The 17409-nt window shown below is 42.2% G+C and overlaps 1 protein-coding gene across 1 annotated transcript in view; it reads left to right on the top strand.

The window, feature by feature from the left end:
* AFF2 (AF4/FMR2 family member 2) overlaps positions 1-17409 on the top strand; it is a 604855-nt gene that overhangs the window by 60408 nt on the left and 527038 nt on the right. The window lies entirely within an intron of this gene.

Below are 17409 nucleotides of genomic sequence, written 5' to 3'. Positions count from 1 at the left end.
CCCCCCTCCCCGTCCGTGCCTGTTCCCTTGTCATTATAGAACATCAGAAAAGGAGGCTGCCACGTTTCACTCTTGGTTATTGACAACAGTGTGCCTAAGAGTATATTATGTATTTTCAAATCCTCCCAGAACAAACTGTAGAAAAAAAAATCCCTCCTGCCTCCATATAATTCTATGGCTCAAAGATTGTCCTTTAGCTAGAGGATATTGATTTGCTATTGTTTATCCCCCAATGGATTGCCTTTTATCTCTGAGACTGGATTTTCATTGAATGAGAGTTGACAGAATTCAAATTTAGTCAGGTGAAATATGTCAGGGTCAGTCAAATGCTAAATATGGAAAACAAATAGAATATTAACCCAAAGAATTCAGTGTGCTTCAAGGATCTACATATAACCCCCTCCCGGGGGGACGGACAACAGAAGAGTGGGTGAAGGGAGACATCGGTCAGTGTAAGACATGACAAAATAATAATAATTTATAAATTATCAAGGGTTCATGAGAGAGGAGGGGAGGGAGGGTAAAAATGAGGAGCTGATAGCAAGGGCTCAAGTAGAAATAAAATATTTTGAAAATGATGATGGCAACAAATGTACAAATGTGCTTGACACAATGGATGTATGCATGAATTGTGATAAGAGTTGTAGGAGCCCCCAATAAAATGATTTAAAAAAGAAAAAAAAAAGAATGTGGTGGGCTTTTTGTAACAAGATGTTTGTTTATATGTTTCCCCCAGAAATCAGGACCTTTTGAGTATGCATTTGTAAAGGAGCATTATTTAAATACACAAGTCTCATGGGGTGGAGGGCAGAGCAGGGATTGTTTTCTAAGGATTTGTTGATACAGTTCAAGCCATAACTGAGGTGATCAAATTTTTCACGTTGAGCAAGGAATTGCATCAAGCTTGGTGCATCCATATTCTGGATGATATTTTTGTTGTTGTTGTTCTCTTGGCTTTCAAATCCTTTTTTACAATGACACCCATGTTACTTCTGTATATGTTCACATTCAATGTAGTTAATTACTTGATATGACCTATCTAGCCTTTGTCTTCCATATTGTGATGTATTGTAAATTCTAGTGTCTACCCCTGTGGAGAAAAGCCTACTTTGGAGGGAGTTATCTGTTATGCTAATGAGACAAGATTAAGGAGAGGTATAGTTTGAGCGCACACCTTTGTGGGTGATGTGACTCAAGTCACCACCCTTTACTTCCTTCAGGATATAACACCTCCATCAAAGCTCCATAAGTAAGCAAAATGCCATCTTTGTGACTTCTCCCTGACTGAATACTAGGGCCGAGTCACCAGTCAGATGCCAATTGCCATCAAAATAGACTGCTGGCTCCAGGACTCAGGTCCCTAACCGACATGAGTCCTAGCATGATTTTTTTTTTTTAGGCTTCCCTTTGCCTGACCTCTGGTTCTTGGGATTTAAGTTGCAGCCCCATCACCTGACATGACTATCAGCTTACACAGCCCTGAACTTTAGATTTGGGACGTACCAGCCCCTACAACCCCAAGAATCGTCTCCGTATTGATTTGTGAGTTCTGTGAGATTTGGCAGTGAATTGAAGAACACTACTCCATGAGGGACTATACTAAAGGTCTGAGGGGTGATTGATATTTATCAGGGATAATGGAATGGTATTACATTTTGGAAAAGTTGAACCATTGGGACACCTTTAATCTATACGTCATTGAGAGCAGTCTAGTATTAATCTTTCTAAAGGAAATTACATTTGCATCATCCATTAAATAAGCAGGATACAAAACAGTACATCAAGTATGGCTTCCACTTATAAAAATTCCTGACTCCTACATATATAAAAATCATATCCGCATATATAAAATAATATATAAAAACATATGTGTAGAGAAAAGATTTAGAAGACACTATACCAAAATGCACCGTTATTAATTCATGGCTAGATTCTGGATCATATTCGTTGTTTTTATTATTTTCTTCTAGATAAAAAAAAATTACACTAAAGAAAAATTAGGGTTGGAAAACGTGATTATATTGTTACAATTCAAGATGTCTCAGGAGCTAACATGTAGTGTCCCCTGGTAGGCAAAATTGGCCCCATTGAGAAACACTGACAAAAGTTAAATAGACATTTATTTCAAAAGAAACCCTCAAGCCATAGAACATTAGCGCTAAGACATAAATAACCAAAAATGAGGGAAGCAACAACATGGCTTAATCCTCTGTTCTATTCTTTCTGCAACTACAATAGACGGCAAATCTAAGCTTGCTAGGAGTTTCCTGAGTTTTCAGGTAATGAATGCTTGAAAACCCACCGGGGCTCTCCTTATTAGAGAAATAGAGGCTAGAGAGTGTGTTAGACTGGGCTCTCTAGACAAGCATTTCCAATGAAGCTTGTGTGTGTGTAGACATTTCTATCAAGAGAGTAGCTCCCATCGTTGTACAGCCATATAATTCCAGTCTAGTTCAAGTCTGTGGGACAGATGGTAAGCTGGAGGCATCTCCTAACACATGTAGTTGCGTGACGTGATGAACCAGGAAGCAGGAAGACCACAAGCTGGTGGGTGCAAAGTTAAAAGACTTCAAAGTCTACAGTCTGTTGATAGCTCCAGGGATCAACAGGCAATATGGCAGAAGGGCCACAGACCAGATACAGGACCCAGATGCAATGGAAGTGACAAGCTTCCCCACATTGTCTGTTCAAAAAGGCACAAACCACACCCACAAGGAATCCCCCCCCCCAATTGTATTAGGGCTGTGAGGCTGCACTCCACCACAACTTCTGGCTGTTCATGGAGTTAATTACATTATGCTAGAACCTTTGTAGAGTTGATTACATGTGTTAGATCACATCGTGGTTGATTATTGCCAAACTGCAGGGAACCCTGATCCAGCCAAGTTGACACAAAACCTAATTATCACAGAAAGCAACATAAGTATAGAGATTTCCTGTAGATTCAGGTACAGAGCACTTAATGTACATTGAATGAGTCAATAAAATTAGCAATGGGCTTACAGACCTCCTTTCCAAACTCTTTCCTAGTTTTCAGCGGTGCAAGTATAAAGGGGCGGGAGAGGGGGAGTGAGTGAGTGGTAGAAGGAGGCAAAAGGTGTACTCTCTGGAGTTTTGTCCTGGAATTGCTGTGTCTTGGAGATCTCCTTTAGAACAATGGATTACTTTTGCCTATTTGTGATGTGCACATCTTGTGTCTTCTAAGAAAAGAGTGACCCTTGATCAGCTCCTAGGAGATTACCTCTAAAATAAAAGCCACTGCCATCGAGTTGATTCCGACTCATAGTTCCTCTTTATGACAAAGTAGAACTGTCCCGTAGGATTTCCAAGGCTGGCATCTTTGCAGGAGCCAATCTGCAGCTCTTGGATCTGCAGAGAGACTAGTGGGCTTAAACTGTGGAACAGCTGGGAGCTAGCATTTAACTGCTGTGCCATCAAGGCTCCTCAGATCGCCTCTGACCATTAGACTATTCTGTCTAATAAAAGTATCTGTGCACCGTGGACTGGGACCGATCTAGATTGTTATGGTAGCAGTGTGATTTATGTGGGGGCCTGGAGAACGAGCACAGCGATCTGGAGAGTTTGGAGACAGAAGAACTAAGGCGGACAGCATGAGTGCTTCATGCCTACATGGCTCCCCCCCCACCATAAAAATCCTGGACAATAATCACTCCAAACCCAACTCAATGCCATTGAGTCAATGCGCACTCCTAGTGTCCCTATAGGACCAGAGTAGGACTGCCCCTGTGTGTTCCCAAGGCTGTAACTCTTTATGGGAGCAGAAAGCCCCGTCTTTCTCTTGCAGAACATCTGATGGGTTCAAACTGCTGGGCTTCGGTGAAATTCCCTGGTTAGCAATACTTTTTACACATTGTGACACATCTTGCTGGGAGAATTAAGCACTGTCTTTACGAATTCACTGGGAGAGGACAACTGGAAGCTAGCACCTGATCTCTCTTGAACCCTTCCCTATGCTTGCTGTTCCTTTGCTGACTTTTTACTGAACCCATTTGCTGTGATTAAGGGTCACTGTGAAGAAAACTGGGTCTGTGAGCTCTAGAAATCTTTTTAGCCACCAGTTGTACCTGAGTGTGGCCTTGGGGACCCCTGTCCCAGCTAATCTTCAAAGTCACAGAGAATGAAGGGACACGTAAGAGCCGAAGTCTGGTATGGAGACCCAGAAGCCAGTTGCTTTCCCAGTCCGCACCACCTCCAAGTGGATGGAGGGCCTGGCTTGACTCGTGAAGTCAGTGCCTTCACTATCCCTGATTGAGAGCTAGAGCCCAAGTAGCTGCCTAGGGGGCTTCTGGTCGATAAGGTCAATCTCATGGAGTCAGAGAAGTGGGTGGATCTGAAAGGGTTTCCTTTGGTATGGAGGTGAGCAAAGGCATGGCCTCCAGTTGCCTTAGGTCCTCCCTGTGTTTTGAGTGTGTTCCTGGATGATCAGCTAAGCATGATAAGGTGCACCTTTTGTGTCTTGTTTTTGGAGTAGAGGGGCTGAGTGTAATAGTGCCTTGTGAGACCGTGGCTTCATAGCAGATATGTCTTTACCTGAATGACAGAAGTCACATCTTGGAGAATAAAACGTTTTATATAGCTTTCCATTTTTCTCCAAATGTTTTGTTTGAACTCTGTTTACCTCTAGATATCGAAATTGAGGGCATTCTTTACTTACAGCCTCTGTAAGATAGGGACTCATAACTCATTCGGGGTTCCAGTTATATTCTGAGTATTTTTTAAAAAACTACACTAAAGAACAATTAGGGTTGGAAAACTTTGGGATTACATTGTTAAAATCCAAAATGTCTCCAGAGCTAATGTCTAATATTCCCTGGCAGGCAAAATTGGCCCCATTTTTGGCTGTGCTCAGGGAGTTCAAGTAGATTGCTAGGAAGTGGGAGTTCTCGTCTCCAGTAGTAGGAACACTGATTCCAGAGCTTGGCTGTTGACAAAAAGTTTGGTGGTTCGAACCAATCAGCTGCTCCATAGGAGGCAGATGAGGCCGTTCTATTCTGCACTCTAGGGGCACTGTGAGATGGAATCAACTCAATGGCAGTGGGTTAATGGGGAGTTTTTAAATGCTCCAGGGTGTCTCCCCTCTAAGTCAGAACCTGTACTTTGAGGACAAAGGAGGGGACTTTTCTGGGGGCAGCTCTCTTAACGGGCTATCCCAGAGTTCTAGAGATGGATGTGTGTGGTTGTTGGGTGTTATCTAGTGGGTTCTGACCCATCGTGGCACGATGCACAACACAACAAAACACGGTTTTGTCCTGTGCCATCCTCACACTAGTGTCTATGCTTAAGCACTTTGTTGGAGTCATGCTGTCAATCCATCTCCTGGATGGACTTCCTCTCCTTCACTGGCCCAAACATGATGTCCTTCTCCAGGGACTGGTCTCTCCTGACACCATGTCCAAAGTATGCAAGACCAAGTCTTGTCATCACTGCCTCTAAGGAGCACCCTGGCCGTACTTCTCCCAAGACAGGTAGAGTTTTCCTTTTAGCAGGCCATAGTACTTTCAGTATTCTTCTCCAGCACCACAATTCAAATGCATTGATTCTCCATCAGCCTTTTTGGTTCAATGTCCAACTTTCATATTCATATTAGGCATGGCTTGAGTCAGTGGTACTTTAGTCCTCAAAGTAACATGCTTTTTTCTCAACATGCTAAAGAGGTCTTGTGCAGTTGATTTTCCCAATGTGATGCAATGTTTAATCCCTTGACTGCTGTTTCCATGGGCATCAATTGTGAATCCCAGTAAGACGAAATCTTTGACAACTTCAGTATTTTCTCCATTTATCATGATTGTTCCAGTTGTGAGGATTTGGGTCTTCTTTACATTGAGGTATACTCAGTACTGCAGAGTGCAGTCCTAGGTTCATCAGCAAGTGCTTCAAGTCCTCCTCGCTTTGACCAAGCAAGGTTGTGTCAGCTGCAGATTGCAGGTTCTTCATAAGCCTTCCTCCAATCCTGATGCCACGTTTTTCTTCATGTAGGCCAGCTTCTCTGATGATGCTCAGCATAGAGATTGATACAACCCTGCTGCACAACTTTCCTGATTTTGAACCATAAAGTATTATTCCCTTGTTCCATTCGCACAACTGCGTCTTGACCCATGTGCAGGTGCCTTATGAACACTATGAAGTGTCCTGGAATTCCTACTCTTCTCAAGGTTTTCCATAGTTTTTTATCATCCACACAGCATAATGCCTTGGAAAACACAAGTAAACAATTGTCTGGTTGTCCCTGATTTCAGGCAAGATCCATCTGACATCAGTGATCCCTGGTTCCACGTCTTCTTCTGAATCTGGCCCAAACCTCTGGCAGCTCCCTCTCAAGTACTGTTGCAACCATGGGTGGATGATCTTCAGGAAAAGTGTACTGGCACGTGACGGAAGTATTATTATTCTAGAGTTCCAGAAGTCTGTTGGGTCATCTTTCCTTGGAATTAGTTCAAATATGGATTTGTCCCAGTCAGTTGGCCAAGTAGCTGTCTTCCAATTTTATTTATTTTTTTTGCATAGGCCAGTGAGGATTTCCAGTGCTTGCTTCATCAGCTTGTTGAAACATTTCAAAGGGCTTTCCATCAATTCCTAACGTCTTGTTTTTGGCTAATACTTTCAGTGTAGCTTGAACTTCTTCTTCAGCATAATTGGTTCTTATGCATATGCTACCTCCTGACATGGTTGAATGTCAAGTACTTCTTTTTGGTACAGTGACTTTGGGTGTTCTTGTCATCTTTTCTTATTGCTTCATGCCTCATTCAATATTTTGCCCATAGAATATCTCAAGATTGCAACTGGAGGCTTGACTTTTTTCCTGAGTTTTAAGGTTCAGATATGCTGAGGGAGTTCTTCCCTTTGGTTTTCTAATTCTAGGTCTTTGCACATTTCGTTATATTTGGCTTTGTCTTCTCCAGCTACCCTGTGAAAATTTTATTCAGTTCTTTGCCTTAAAATGTTTCTTCCATTTGCTTTAGCTCTACGGTTTATAGCAAGTTTTATATATTCTGATATCCACTTTGATCTGTTACTTTCCTGTCTTTTTAATGACCTTTTGCTTTCCTCTTGCACAAGGGTCTTGATATCCTCCCACAGTTCCTAGGTCTTCTGTCATTAGTGTTCAATGTGTCAAATATGTTCTTGAGATGTTCTCAAAATTCATATGGGATAGACTCAAGACCATATTTTGGCTCTTGTGGACTTGTTTTCATTTCCCTCAGCTTTATCCTGAACTTACATATGAGCACTGATGATCTGTCCCATAGGCAGCCACTTGCCTGGTTTTAGCTGCTACTAATGAGCTTCCCCAGGGTCTTCTCCCACAGATGGAGTCAATTTTATTTCTGTGTATTCCATTTAGTGAAGTCCACGTGTGTAGTCATCTTTTGTGTTGTTGAAAAAATTTATTTTCCTATGAATAAGTCAATGGTTTTGCAAATTTCTACCATGTGATCTCCAGCTTGGTTTCTGTTACCAAGTTCATATTTTCCAACTACTGTTCCTTCTTCTGTTTCCAACTTTTGCATTCCAATCGCCAGTAATCATCAATACTTATTGATTACATGTTTGATCAACTTCTGACTGATGTCATGGATAGAATTCTATAATTTCTTCATCACTAGTTTTTGTGTTAGGTGCACAAATTTGAGTGATAATTGTAATGCTTGAATAGCCTTGAAGGCAAATAGATATATCTTTTCACAGACAGCACTCTACCCCATGATTGATTTTGCAATGAATGCCATGACATTCACCTTGATTGTGTTATTGTGCACGCACGTGTGTGTGTGTGTGTGTGTGTGTAGGGGGCGGTGTTCAGGCTCAAAGAGAAGGCTCTCCCTAGACTCCCTCTTTTTAGTCACACAGAATTCTGGTGCCTATGAGAGGAGGCCAACAACTGCTCCTAGGACATGATCTGAAGATGTCAACTTTCCCAAGGCTCAGGGAGTCTCCTCATCCTATTCTTTATTGTGTGTGCATCTTCTTCCCTGCCTCCTTCCTTCTACAAATCTTATGTTTGCCAAGCACAAAGCACTTTATAGAGTGCAATCAAGCTTTCATGGCAAGGACATTGTCTAATCGAAGAAGACATTTCCAAACCCCATTTCTGTATGATTGTGAAAAACTATGGGGAAGCTACTGGAAGGTGACAACGACCTGTGAAATATGATTAGAAGTTCACCAGGCAAGTCAGGGACCAGCAAAACTGTGACTAAGAATGAATAGAGCAAGGATTAACACTCAGACAAATCATAGAATTCTGTCTGTGTGACCTTGGGATAATTAATCAACCTCTCTGGACCTCTTTTTTTATAATTTGTAAAACAGGGATAATCAAACCTATCTACTATAGCTATAGAAAGTCAAATGCATGAAATTGAAAAAAATATTTAAAATATTTTGCAATGACTGGCTTATTCATTCATTTAACAAATATGTGCTATTTTTTATATTGTTTATGATTGTTTCTATTTTTAAACTTTTTATTGTCTGTGGTAGTTAAATAATCTGTTGTCAATTTGAGACTTAAGAGTGAAAGGAGGAGTTCAGCCTGTCAATCAGGTTGTAGCTTGTTGACCCCATTTGGAGGTGCTAAGGAGATAAATAGCTCACTGAAGGAGGAACACAGGCTTACTCCCTGCAAGACATGCTGGCTGACAAGACACATGGCCATACGCTGATAGACCCCGTGCCCTGGGAACTGGAGGAGCCACATGGAGACCCCTACCTGCACTGAGATGCTTCTACCACCACTGGATCCAGAAGGCTTTGCACCCACTGGCCTGTGATCTTCCTGCATTCGGTGCCATTGCATGTGTTGGGTAAGTCTGAAGAGGAATTTACAGATTGGTGTTGGACATGGACTAATATCAGACTTATGGACTTGATCTGGACTGGGCTGGGATGCTGTCTTAGTATTCAATTGCTCTTGTATATAAAGCTCTTTCTTTTTTATTAATTTTTTTAGCTCTTTCTTATACACATATGAGTGTCCATGAATTTGTTTCTCTAGTCTACCCTGACTAATGCATTGTCAGTTGGGGGAAGGCTTGTAGAGATGATCTGTATTACATTCAACAAATCATACTCATTTTGTTTCCTCATATTCATTGCAATCTTCTCAATGTAGAATCACTCATGCCACTTCTTCCCTGTGTTTCCTGTTTCCATTCACCTTCTTTTCTAAACCTTCTCAACGCTGTCCGTAAGTAAATACTGTCATTTCATCTCCAGCGGTTAATTTTTCTAAGGAGTGTGTAGCTAAAAGTGTTATTGTTCACTTTATCAACCTTTCTATTGTTGAGCTGAAAATTGAGTCACCGTTGAGTTCAGTTCTAGACCCAAGGGGTGACTAAGGGTCATAGATTCAGGGATTCCATCAATCTCTATCTCACCAGTAAGTCTGGTCTCTTTTATGATTCTGAGTTTTACTCCACATTTGTTTCTCCCACTGTATTTGGGCAGTTGATAGCAGTAACTGGGCACCATCTAGTTCTTCTTGTCTCAGGGTTGTGGAGACCGGTAACTAATTTTTTCATGTATCTTTGATTTTCATCTCTATTCTTTCCTCTGGACAGGAGGAACCCAATAGTTGCACCTTAATTGTCCACTCATGGTCGTGTAAGACCCCACTCGCTTCTCACCAAAGTAGAATGTAGAACATTCTCTTTGTGGTCTCTGTTATGCCAATTGGCTTTGCTGTCCCCCAAGACAATGGTTCTGAGCACTCAGTTTCAGTGACTCATCCCTTCAAGTTGGTTGTGTCTAAGAAGTTTTTATTACTTTGCCCTCTGTATACTCTACCACATTCATGGATATATTTGCAGCAAAGGTAAAGACACATATGTGTTAGTCTGGGTAGACTAAAGAAACAAATTCATAGATACACTCATATGTGTATAAGAAAGGGGTTTATATACAAGAGTAATTGGATATTGAGGAAACATCCCAGCCCAGTCTAGATCAAGACCACAAGTCCAATATTTGCCCATATATCTGACACCAATCTATAAAGTCCTTTTCAGACTCATGGAACACATGCAATGATGCCAAAAGCAGGAAGCTCACAGGCCAGTGGGTGGGAAGTCTTTGGATCCAGTGGCATTGTAAGCATCTCAGCTCTGGCAGGGGTCTCCACATGGTTCCTCCAGTGCAGGGCACTGCTGTAGCTCCATGTGTCTTGTCAGTTGCAATGTCTCTGAGGGAGTCAGTAGAGAGAGAGTGTGTCTTCTGCCTTCAATAAGGAATACAGGAGTTCCCAGAATCATCAGGAGAAGGCCATGCCCACACAGAGGCCTCATTGGCTATGACCTGATTGACAGGCTAGACTCCACCCCTTCATTCTTAATTCTCTCAAATTGAGAAACGATTATACAACTACCACAATATGTAAAAATAAGTCAATCAGACATATATGTGTGGATATAACATATATATTCGTGTTTAAGCCGAGTTTTTAAAGCACATTTAAAAAAATCATTTTATTAGGGGCACATAGAAATCTTATCACAATCCATACATACATTAATTGTGTAAAGCACATTTGTACATTCATTGCCCTCATCATTCTCAAAACATTTGCTCTCCACTTAAGTCCCTGGTATTAGTTCATTTCCCCCCTCTCTCCCCGTTCCCCCCTTCCTCATGAGCCCTTAATAATTTATAAGTTATTATTTTGTCATATCTTATATTGTCTGACGTATCCCTTCACCCACTTTTCTGTGGTCCGCACATTTTTAATGCAGTTTTGTGGTAAAATTAGGTGCCTCGGCTGATATTCATGTCACCTTATACTTGAGTTTATATGGTAGTCCTATTTCCCCACCCACACATGTTCAGCATTTACTTGCATTTCACAATTGTTGCAGGCTCGTGTTCATAATAGTATTGACCTCTGTTGCCTTTAGCTCCTACACTCTTGTCAGTGTCTTTCTTTGATTCCATCATATTTTGCCAACCGCTCTTATTGGATATAGCCTTCTTCATCCCAGGTAACACTTGTTGACCCTCTAGCCAGTGGTTTCCTCCCCACCCTCTCGCCCCACATCTTGCTAACTAGACAAGAGTTTTGCTTGACTTTTCATAATAGCTTAAGATGACCTAATTGCACTAAACAGAATGACTTCCAGGTTCATCTAGGTTAGGAGTGATTTTGCAGATCCATTGCTATTCTTTAATGCTGCTGGGTGTTCCATGTCCCCACTCTTCTGGTGATGGCCATTTAGGGTGTTCACCATTTTGCCGTTTCAGGTCGTGCTGTGCTGAACATGGGTGTGAGTCTGTCTGTTGGAAGCACGACTCTCCTTTCTTTAGGCTATGTCCCAAGGAGACGGGTTGTTGGGTCATGTGTTTCCGCCCAGGGGCTGCTTCTCTTGATAAGCCGTTTGTAACCTGAGGTTCCAGAAGAGCTCCCTTTGCTCTAAGTCATTGCTGGGGACAGGAGCATCAAGGAAAGGCCTGTAGCCCGTTCTTCTTGGTTGTCCCATATACAACCAAACTCACCCTCAGAGGTCTTTCTGCATATGGAATGCTCTGCATTTTCAGCCTGAGGATACTCATTCAGATTATGCACATACCAATAACCCTCTAATTTATTGATGCTGGCTATTTGGTTTTGTTGAAATGAGTTCCTTCCAAAAGGAATCAGCCTTCTGTTTTGGAGAAATGAATAAACTGCATGAGGTGAATGTTTCCACATGGAGTATACAGGGTCTTATCTCGATATTGTGATGGTGTTTTATGTCCCTGCACAATGTAGGTGTGTGGGGAGGAGGCAACATGGATGTCCTAATGAATGACTGGAAGCCAGAGGGCTGAGAGGGAGATCCAGCAGTGGGGATTTCAGCTCAGTTTCACATCTTTACCCTAAGGCATTAGATGCTGCTCATTCTTCAAAAGCCAGAGATTTGTTTTACAGAAGGAATTCTGATTTGATTAAGCTATTGCTTCCAGACCGAATGTTTCTTTATCTTCGTATGCCTACATCCATGATTGGAAGGAAACTGCATGTGATCCAAGCATAAAAAGCCACATGATTTGGAATTATTCTACAGCAGTAACATTTAGTGTAATTACAGTACATTTCGATTAATTATAGCGCTGGTTCCAGGCGCCACCATACTTAAGGTGGTATCAGCATTTTTGTTATTAACCCTATGTGGATCAAGTTTTCTCCTTTGACTGCAGATTTGTCCTCCAGAAAATATTCGAATTCTATCTACGGTTAGATCAAAATCAAACTGCGTCAGTGATATTATTTCGGGATGGCACAGTGGTTAAGCATTCTGCAGCTAACCGAAAGGTCAAACCTAGTAGCCGCTCCTCGGGAGGAAGTTTAGGGGTTCTGCTTTCCTACAAATTGACAGTCTGGGAAACCCACAGGGCCAGTTCAGCTCAGTCCAATTGCATCGCTGGGGATTGCAATTGGTTGGATTTTGGATTCTCTGCTGTTTTCTGTGTGTTGTTGTTAGGAGCCATCGAGTTAGTTCCTCCCCATATTGACCCACAACACAATGAAGCAATGTCTGGGCTTGAGTTATCCTTACAATTGTTCCTATGCCCGAGCCCATGGGTTTCTGTCTAGAATCTCAAAATACGTAGAGATGAATTTCCCTAACCTGGAAATGGTCACCACATTGTCAGGCAAACGCCTTGCTTTCAATTCTGAATGCCCCCTGTTCACTGACTTCATCATGTTGACAAGTAAATAAAACTAGATTGAATTTTCACTGCCCAAAGCCCTGGTAGTATAGTAGATTAAAAGTTGGGCTGCTAACCGTAAGGTCAGCAGTTCAAAACCACCAGTTGCTCCAAGGGAGAAAGAAGAGGCTTTCTACTACTCTTGTAAGCAATTATAGCCTTGGAAACTCACAGGGCAGTTATGTCCTTTCTTATTGGATCACTAGGAGTCAGCGTCAATTCAATGGCAGTGATTCTTTTTTCCCCCAATTCCCACACTGATGCCAAATAAAGCCAGTAAGATTAAAGAATGGCCTTTGGAATCGGTGGCTCATTCTTTGAGTGTCATTATAGGCCTCAGATTTTTACCTCTTGATGGTACTGTCGATGTCTTCTTTCTGTTGTCTTTTCCAACAGCCAAATGTCATGTAGAACCCAATCTGGGTCAGACCAACTCAAGTGCAAATCCTGATGGCTTTTTACTAGCTATATGCCAAGTACGGTGATTTGAATTTGACAAGCATGAGGCTAATTTCATAAGCAAACCAAACTCACAGCCATTGGTTGATTCTGACTCTACACGACCCTCTAAAACAGAGTAGAACTGCCCCTGTGGGCATCTCAGACTACCACCGGGCAGAAGTGCCCCTGTGAGGGTGTCAATCTTCACAGGAGTGGGCTAATAGAGTTGGAAAACATACATTTTACTAAGAAAATGAGTGGGGATGCTAAAATAATGAGCCTCATTTTCGTGCATGGTTCATAGCTTAGCTGAAGTTGATTCCCTCAGAGGAGTCGCGAATGCAGCTTCCTTGCAGTGCGTCTTTGAAGGAGCCAGACTTCATCTGGCTCTCAGATGTCTACTAGTTCGTCTTTTATAATTCTACTTCACATACCATTAAAATTTTTTTAACTTTTCTTATTGCAAAAAATATTGTTGCAAAAATGTAGATGGACAGATAAGCAAAGCCAGTGCCATGGAGTCAATTCTGGCCAATAGCAAGTCAACTCAGAGAGTTTTTGAGACTGTAAATCTTTATGGGAGCAGACAGCTTCATCTTTCTCCGGATGGACTTAACTACTGCCCTTGTGGTGAGCAGCCCAAAGCCCAACCCAAAGCCTAACTTGTCTCCAAGTGTGCAGTTTATTGACTTGAGTTTTGTGTTTCATGGTGTGCACCCATCGTAGATATCTGTTGTGATTGAAGTGTTTGATTGACTACCCTGGTGCTAAGAATTGTTCTCACTTGTCACCTGTGTTAAAAACATTCCCTGCAATATCATCTTGGCACCAATGAATGTCATCAATCTCAAAAGAGAATTTCTTCATCATTGGAGCAGGCCTTTCATTGCATGCAGGGTTTCACTGATTGATCTATGATTTGTTGACACCCTTAGCTACTCATTCTTCACAATAGAGCCAGTTATGTGGGATTTGCACCGTCATTGTCTGACTCAGGGTCTGCACCATTCCCTCGAAAAGATGTCTGACTACTTTGGATCAACATGTGCATCATGAGTACAGCCACAACTCCCCCACACCTGAGAGAGGCACTGTGCCGCCAGTTTCTACCAAGCACGTTGTAGGGAATAAGCAAAAGAAGCTGGGCAAAAGCAGAGAGGTTATTAAGCCCTTGTCTGGGTTTATTTGTCTTCTTCCTCTGTATTTTGCCCTGCTCGGTTATATTTTACTCTTTTCTGCGTGAGTTGTTCAGGTGAGTGGTTCATATGGGGAACAAATGATGCCATAAATCTGGACTAAAATCAATGAGGTTATGAGCTTTAAGGAGGGAGCTGCAGTTCTTGGGGCCTAAGTGTTCTCCTCTGCTTAATGTGCTGCCCCTTGGAAGCCTGAAGCCAGAGGCTTGGGTGATGTTCCACCCAGGGTGTGCGCTCCTTACGGAACTATGTACCGCTTCTCCACACTGAGCAGGATTCCTGCTACTCCCTTCCCCCTTTGAGTAAGAGGAACATTTAGAAGAAAGCATTGAGAGCACATATGCTTGTGTGTCTGCCTCCATACATAGAAGAAGAGAACCGGAAAAGGATGTGCCAAACAAAACCGCCTCTCAGTAATAGCACTGTAATGTCAAAATTATAGTCTGGGCTGCTTGGAAGCAGCTCCATCCCTCCCCCTCCCACCCAGAGAGACTGACATCCCCTTTTTATCTTTACTCAGCTAAAGAGAACATATTAGCCAGTGCCAAATGAGTTCATTGCTTCCAAGTGAGTAAAACTAGCCGTGGCTGCCATTCAGCTTGCTGATGACTGTGCCTGGACATTTTCTAAGTGCAGTTCTGGCTTCCCTTTCAAGGAAACCCAGGAACACACACCACTGAAAGTCGGCAGATGATCATCCAAGGCTGTGTGCATCATATGGGAGACTCAGTTTCTAGTGCTTCTGTGTGACCATGGAGATGGTTAATCCTAGGAGACATGCCTGAACCCTGTGATATGGTTCCGTGGGTGGAGTGAATCTGATCACTTCGATCGATTTACTTCCTATTCCTCTGTCTATCTCACTAAAGGAGGCCTGATGGCGCAGTGGGTTAAATGTTGGGCTGTAAGCCACAGGCTACCCACCAGCCGCTCTGCTGAAGAACGACTGAAAGCCTCGGGAATCTTTGGGAGCAGTTTCACACTATCCTATAGGTAAGTTGGCATTTCCTGGTGGTGATGGTTTGTTGCTTACCTAACACAGATTGCTTAGTTTGGGATGCGACAGGGACCAGGGGGAAGCCAGGGATGCACACTCACCTGGGGTACACAATTTCAAGTAGCTCCCCCCCACCACCAAACTCAGTCACTGAAATAGCTAGTATGTTAATGTGATATTTATAAAACAACATCCCTCCAAAATACATCTAACAATGAAAAAAAAAAAAAAAAGAATACAACCCCCCTCAATACAATCAGCTGACAGACAAGGGACCCTGAAATTTGCTTTTTAATGTAAAGTAGCTAAAGCAAATGGAAGAACTGAAGAAGAATAGAAAATTGCAAAGGCTTCTCGGGAAGACAAAGCATCCAAATGCAATGTGCAAAACCTTGCAGGTAAAAGCCAGAAAGAATGAAGACACTCAGCATATCTCACACTGAAAGAACGGAAGAAAAAGTTCAAGTCATGAATTGCACTACTGAAGGATTTTATGAGCAAGATATTGAATGGTACAGGAAGCATAAAAAAAGATGGAAGGAATACAGAGTCGCTATATAAAAAATAACTAATTCATATTCAACCATTAGGAGGGAGCATATGAGCAATAGCTAATGGTACTAAAGGAAATTCAAGTGGCACTAAAAACATTAGCCAAAGACAAGGCTTGAGGAATTGATGCAATACCAATTGAAATATTTCTCAACATGAAACACTCAGTGAAGCACTGGAAGCACTCACTCGTCTATGCAAGAAAATTTGGAAGACAGCTACTTGACCAACTGACTGGAAGAGATCCATATTTGTACCAATTCCAAAGAAAAGTGACCCAACAGAGTGCTCAACTATAGAACAATATCATTGATAACATGTGCAAGTAAATTTTTGCTGAAGATCATCCAACAAAGGTTGCAGCAGTACATGGGCGCGGAGTTGCTGGAGGTTCAGGCCGGCTTCAGAAGAAGACATGAAACAAAGGATGTCACTGCTCATACTAGATGGCTCTTGGCTCAAAGAGGAGAGTACTAGAAAGATGTTTATTCATGTTTTATTGACTATGCAAAGGAATTCAACTATGTGGATCATAACAACCTATGTATAGCCTTGAGAAGAATAGAAATGTTGGGAACACTTAGTTGTGCTCCTGAAGAACCTATACAGAGATCAAGAAGCAATCTTTCAAATAGAGCAGGAGTATTTTATATGGTTTACAATCAGAAGAGGTATGCAGCAGGGCTGTGTCCTCTTTCCATACTTACTCTATCTGTGTAGCCCCCAAAAGCAAACGCACTGCCACCGAGTCAATTCTGACTCCTAGTGCCCCTGTAGGACAGTGTAGAACTGTCCCCATGGGTTTCTAAGACTGTAAGTCTTTACCGGAGAAGAAAGTTTCACGGTTTTTCCTACAGAGAAGCTAGTGGTTTCAAACTGGTGTTCTTGTGGTTAACAGCTCAATGAAGCTGATTTGAAGGAAGAGTATTAACAGCCTGTGATATGCCAAGCCCCCTTTCTCTTTGCAAAACTCCTGGAAGAATGAAAACTTATAGCAGTCTCTCTTGGTGTTCCAATAAATATAGAAGTTCATCCCTTAAGATGTACTTAATCCAGGTCTCATCAATTAACCACATAACTGTGGTGGTCCTCAAGTAAGCAAGTAATTACAAGAAAACATAAAGACATGAAATATGTATTGTTAATGAAAGGGATGAGCTTTTCTTTCCCTGTTGTTATTTCTGTTCGTAATTTGAGGCCATAGAGTGCAGCCTAAAAAGAGTGGATCAGTTCTGGCTAACTGATGCTAAATGACTGGTCTGACCGATTTCTTTGAGCCACATTTCAATTGGCAAGTTGCCTAGGCCTTGGATGGACAGAGTGCGTGCTGTCCTGGGAGCTGTGCATTGATTTTGGGTTAAGAAACCATAGCTGGATGCAAACAGAAAGTCACGCACCATTAGAATACAAGCCCAAGGAAAGCGTGACGGCTTATAGGCACAGACACTTGCCCTGAGTCCTGTCAAGTGGCTCTGGAAAGCACCCCTGTTAGTGCCTCCCTGTGGCTTCTCCTTTCCTGCA

This window comes from Echinops telfairi, unplaced genomic scaffold, assembly GCF_000313985.2.
Source record: "Echinops telfairi isolate 266 unplaced genomic scaffold, ASM31398v2 ScPeMD7_7472;HRSCAF=8510, whole genome shotgun sequence".
NCBI classification, from domain to species: domain Eukaryota; kingdom Metazoa; phylum Chordata; class Mammalia; order Afrosoricida; family Tenrecidae; genus Echinops; species Echinops telfairi.
Note: the sequence above shows the minus strand (reverse complement) of the source record. Positions and strands in the feature narration are given on the sequence as shown.